Here is a 5821-nt window from a genome sequence, read left to right as displayed (position 1 = left end):
ATGACGTCTTTGATTTAAGATGTTTTAAGTGAGTTAGTGGCATCTCTGTCAGCAATCTTGTCTATCTGTTTGTCTCTGTGATGTTTTCATGTTCTTCTTTGAAATCTTTATTTTATTTTTTTGTCATTTTCTGTTTAGCTCCAAGCATTTGCTGTTTAGCTCCAAGCATTTGCTTCCAATTATGCTACTCTGACTTGAGGTGTTGCCTGGTGCAGTCATTGATGTGCCATTTCTTTTGGGCTTTATTGAATTCTTGACATCAAACAGACATCAATTGAATTACTAGAGCATGAATATGACTAAAATGCAATAGGCACGAATGTGTTCATGCTCCGGTAACCCCGATACCTCCTTTGTGACTGGAACCTTACCTTAGCAACCAGCAGGTGTGTCCAGGTGTTTAATCTGTTAAAGTAACTAAAACGCGCCAACATCTGCTGTTTTTTCCTTTCTATCCCCAACGCCGGAGGATTAGTATATTTAAAGAACTAAGCACTTTTTTAGAAGCTTTTCATTTGACGTCATTCGCGCCGTGTGGGTTGCAGTGTACATCTGATGTTTGATGAAATTTTGAAAGTCAGATAATTATGTCTTACAATACGTATACTTTGCTTACCATGTACAATACCTTTGTCGCAAACGTGCTCGTTGCACAAAATTTATTTTAAATTTGAGTTCGGAGCAAAGTCTTCGAAAGTCAAAGAAGAAAATGCGAAGGAACAAAATTAATAATCTAAAGTTTGGTATACGATGTTCTGTTTTTTACAGTCATTTCGCACATCTACGATTGGACGTAAGTAGGGTAGAGAACAATAGTATACAATTTTACACGTCAACTAAAAACCTATGTTAGCTAATGATGACAGTAAATAATGGATTTAATGTCGTTGAAATACGTTTTATGCTACTGAGAAATGTGCAAAATGTTATTCCAAGCACTACCAAAAATGCCACACTTAAGCAAATTATTCTATGCTTTTACTTTTTCTAATTTCACCTTATAGTTCCAGTACTAGGGATTCTGTCTGGTTTCATAGCAGTGACTATCAGATCTCTGTGTTCCAAAACAGTCGCAGATGGAGAAAAAGGTATGTGTTTATTAAGATAATCTCCGGTCTCAGCTAGCGCCATGTGGTACGTTGGCGACCTCGTTTCGACCGAGCAATTTGACAGCGTCCTCAACGAATTCCATCGATTGAAAGTAAATCATTCGCTCTTTTTGTTTTGTTGTGTTTTTAGTCGTACGCGCACGTTTTGCATGATACCTCATTATAAACTCAAGAAAACACAAATCCAATTTTGGACGCAGTGAGGCCACCAACGTGCAGCGGATCTAGTTTGAGAGGGGTTTCAGAAGCATTTTTGTTCGTATTGTGTGGATGTGTGTTGTAGCTGTACTGGGGTGATTATTTTTCTTGATGTTTTGATGATTTACTACTCCAGGTGTTATGTTCTCTGTCATGTCTGCAATAGAGGTCACGTGCCCCCTGTTGGCCTCGCTCCTGTTCAACAAACTGTATACAGCTACACTCAGCTCCTTCCCAGGCTTCTGTTTCATCATATCTACCGGGTTACTTCTCGTTCCCATCATATTGCTACAGTAAGTTTAACTTCCCTACTTTGAAAAAAAAAGAAATTGCTTCAAGTATTTTGCTATGTGCAATTCTGTAATCAACAGACTTATTTGCACGTGAAATATAACATATTTAGCATGTATTCGATTAAAAAGCGTACACTTCGCTGTGATTGCTCACTACACAGGTTGGTGAATGACTGGATAGCACATTCCTTTATCAATTACTTAAAATCCTCCCACACCATTGTTGATGTATAGGGCGGTGCCCATCTCCGTTTCATAGCCCTGGGCCACACTGTGGCGCAATCACTGTAGCAGAGGGCCAGTCCTCCGGCAGTGAAGTGTGTTTAACTTCCATACTGTTTCAGAATTATTTACAATTTTTATAAAGTCTTTGATATGACTCAATGCGCTTCTTATCCAGAGGTGTCCTACCTGGGGCTTGAACCCCAGTCCTTCTGATCCAAGTAATTTGAACCAGATGTGGTGAGAGACAGAAGCGCAGACCACTACACCACAGGGACAATTACCACGTATTAATTTCGAGCTGGCACTTATAACTTGTTTACTGTGCATTGAAGTTAGGTATTGTTTGGTTACCTGTGCACCGATGCTATGTGATACTGCTAACAAAGCAGTCCGAAACGCAAAAGCATACATAGATCTTGTCCAACAATAGTGAGATATGCGGTTCCAAATGTAATGTGTAATAATGGTGAGCTAATGCGATTCTAGAAGTAAGGTATTGTCACGTTCAGTGATACATATTCTAAAAAAACACGATAAAACAATGTTTAATTATAAGAATGCGGTTTTAAACAAGATTGAGTCTATGTCCCCTCAAATGACGAAGGTAACAGACGGTAATCGATGTGCCTGCTTTTGTCAAATACATGGTACTTTTTTTAACAACAAACAAAGAAACAAACAATGCAATGAATACACTCCAAAATGGAACACAAGAAAAATAAAAGAACAGTTAACTCCTTTCGTGTATTATACAAATCATTACAATATTTTTTTTATAGTAGGTTATTGTAATGTTAACTATTCTATTAATAGATGGATGGAAGACACCAGTGAGGTGATACACCAACATGATGAATATGTGAAACAGAAGAAACAGAACAGTGCAGAGGAAACTCAGCAACAGCTTACAGGCAAGCCTGATGTTTCTTATTTATGTTTATAACTGGTTAATAAAGAACTCAAGAAAATGTCAATCAAGATATTCTAAAACTTTGAGCTTATCAATATACAGTTCTTCACGTTAGAATTCAAAACATCATTTACAAGCATAATCCTTTCTGTTTTCAGAAAACCAGACAGAGGATGTGAGTGCATAGCAAATGATTGATGGAGTAAGTACACAGATATCCACTGGCATTGAAATCTACAAAGCGGCCAATGAGAAGATTGTTTGCAGGTTATACACTTTACCCCACATGCATTTCAGATAGTTGCATCCTAAATGTACGTACCTTTATTTTAGACAAATACACGGCAATGTTCCACGACAGATCTCTCGCGTGACCCTAAGAAGATCTGTACTGCAAATTGTCACCAGGCATTAAGACCTCGGCGTTACCCTCATAAATGCCGGTACACTCTCCTGGTCAAACCATATCGACATCATCACTACCAAAGTTAGACGATCTTATGGATTACAATTTGCTCTAAGCAAGAAGATACCAAAAGACCTACTTATCAGACTTTACATAACACTCACAAGGCCAATCCTGGAGAAAGCGTACATTATCTGGTCGGTCTTACCAAACGCGCACAAATGACTGTGGAATCCTTCCAGCATCAAACCACCAGCATCGGCAGCGGCCACTTCGGGCTACCGTATCCTTCATACGAAAGTCTCTACACCGAACTATCACTTCCGTTAGTCAAGTACCGACGCAAGTTTCACACAACTGTGACTCTGTACAGACTCTTGAATGGACGATACCCTTCACATTTACAACGTTTGCCACAGCTAACACTCGCGCCTTATACCAACTCCAGCTATCCCCTAAAAACAGAACACCTGGCTACTCCAGCTTGTAATACTACCTGATCTCAAAGAACATACGTCGCGAGTAGAGCAATGTTACTCTTGAACTCTCTTCCTAGTAATATCCACACATCCCTTACCGTCCGCTCCGTCAAAAACAAACTCTGTACATCACTGGGCAACAAATACTGACTGTATATGTAAATAATGACTGACCTATCTCAATATCGACATTGCCAAATAACTGACGACTCAGATGACTTATTGTACAATCTCCGTAATATGAACACGATATTTGACTTCGTTAACGATGTTATAAATAGCTTAGTCTCGTGCAATTTTTCATGCGCGCTTTAGTTTTGTGATAGTTTTCGTAATCTCTTCTGTGTATTTCAGTCTCGTGTTTTGTACGCCTTCATATGTATTTGAATGTGCTTTGTGAGAGTTTGTATTCAATTTTTAATATTGTTCAGTTACAAGGGCTAACCCTCTGTAAAAGCTTTCGGGTGGCTCCCTTTTTACAGCCAAATAACTTATTCGAATCAATTCAATTGTACGGTTGGTTGCATGTATGTTCTAGAAAACTGCATCTTGACAATTTTTTTCTTCAAATTTGTTAAAACAGTAATATTGAAGAATTATGGTCCCATAGCCTCAGCATGTCAACAAACTTAATATGTTTAATACATACCATTTGCTAAACTTTAGTTATGTTTGGCTTTTTTTAAATTCTAAATAGACCAATTTGAAGGCAATGCTATAAAATGTGGATACCGTTTGTAGCTTCACTGACTCGACAAAAGAGATAATTGGTGTTCTTTTATTCTTATGTTTTAATAGATCAACTTTCTGTCAGATGTGGGTACTGTTTAGCTGTTTATGGTCAATTTAAGTTTACATTGTTACCACGCTATTTTAAATTTTCCGATCATTGTTGACTCTATCACAACTCAACCGAACAGTCAAGCAAGGGTCTTTTTTCTCCGAATCCCATGGCCCGTCAACAGACATAATAGCAGGCCTTCATCAACTGTTAATCAAGAGCATGCTGGTATGGCAACGAATGAAAGAATTTCCGAAAATTAGTCTGCCCATGAAGAAAAACAAAATACCATCGCAGTTGTCAACCCCCCCTTTCCTTTTGATACGAGGACAAATGTGTACGTGTCCTTTCATCTGAAGGCTATGTCGGGTGTACACGATTTACCTGTTACTGGCTAGTACAGTACAAATGTACAAACAAGCTGAGCCTTTCCGGGCCCCAAGCACGTGGTCTTACAGCTGTTAATGTTATATTTTTCCTCCTGAATCATTGTAAAATTCATCTGTTGATGATCTTATGTAATTAAGAACGTATTAGCATTGCGTATGTACAATGTAACTTTTCACAAATAAATATATATAGAATTTAGCTGCAGGCCAAACAAATTACATAGTCAGCACTAAATAAGCTGTGCTTGAGGGACCGAAAAACAGCGTGGTAAAGAACACGTTTTTCGTTGTTTTGGCAGTTTAATTTATGTTCAGCAAGCACGCAAAGCATTTTGAATAAAATTTAGATACACCCAAATTATGTCAGTTCCTTTTTGTGTTGATAGTATTTTGTCTGCAATCAATAGTGAGTGGATTTTCCATTGATTAATTTTGTCATGTGTTCTTATCCGACGCTCATACAAAACAATAGAGAAGTTACAGCAACACATCTCCAATAGTATCTGCACTGATAGCTCCATGGAGCCGATTAGTGCAGCCCTGCGGCAAAATTTTGTCTACCACCATGGAGCTGGATGACTCCACGCACTTTCAATGCAAAATAATGGTTAACGTCACCCCTAAGAAAAATGTAAAAATCTCTATCTGGAAATGCCGCTCTACCGCCAGCATGCTCGCAAGCTGCTCTAACGTGTTATCCAATGGCTCTACACACTTTCAATGCAAAATCATAGTTAACGTCACCCCGAAGAAAAATGTAAAAATCTTTATCTGGAAATGCCGCTCTACCGCCAGCATGCTCGCAAGCAGCTCTAACATGTTATACAATGGCTCTACGCACCTTCAATCCAAAATCATGGTTAACGTCACCCCTAAGAAAAGTGTAAACATCTCTATCTGGAAATGCCGCTCTACCGCCAGCATGCTCGCAAGCTGCTCTAACGTGTTGTCCAATGGCTCTACGCACTTTCAATGCAAAATCATGGTTAACGTCACCCCTAAGAAAAGTGTAAAAATCTCTATCTGGAAAT

The 5821-nt window shown here is 38.7% G+C and overlaps 1 long non-coding RNA gene across 1 annotated transcript; it reads left to right on the top strand.

Annotated features, from left to right (window-relative positions):
- The first annotated feature begins 828 nt into the window (after positions 1 to 828).
- On the top strand, positions 829 to 3736 carry LOC136420513 (uncharacterized). Its single transcript, XR_010753231.1, has 3 exons — positions 829 to 1088; positions 1444 to 1600; positions 2639 to 3736. It is a non-coding gene; the product is annotated as an uncharacterized lncRNA (long non-coding RNA).
- Positions 3737 to 5821: the final 2085 nt, after the last annotated feature.

Source organism: Branchiostoma lanceolatum, chromosome 15 (assembly GCF_035083965.1).
Source record: "Branchiostoma lanceolatum isolate klBraLanc5 chromosome 15, klBraLanc5.hap2, whole genome shotgun sequence".
NCBI classification, from domain to species: Eukaryota; Metazoa; Chordata; class Leptocardii; order Amphioxiformes; family Branchiostomatidae; genus Branchiostoma; species Branchiostoma lanceolatum.
The sequence above is the reverse complement of the archived record's forward strand: the minus strand, read 5'-3'. Positions and strand labels throughout refer to the sequence as shown.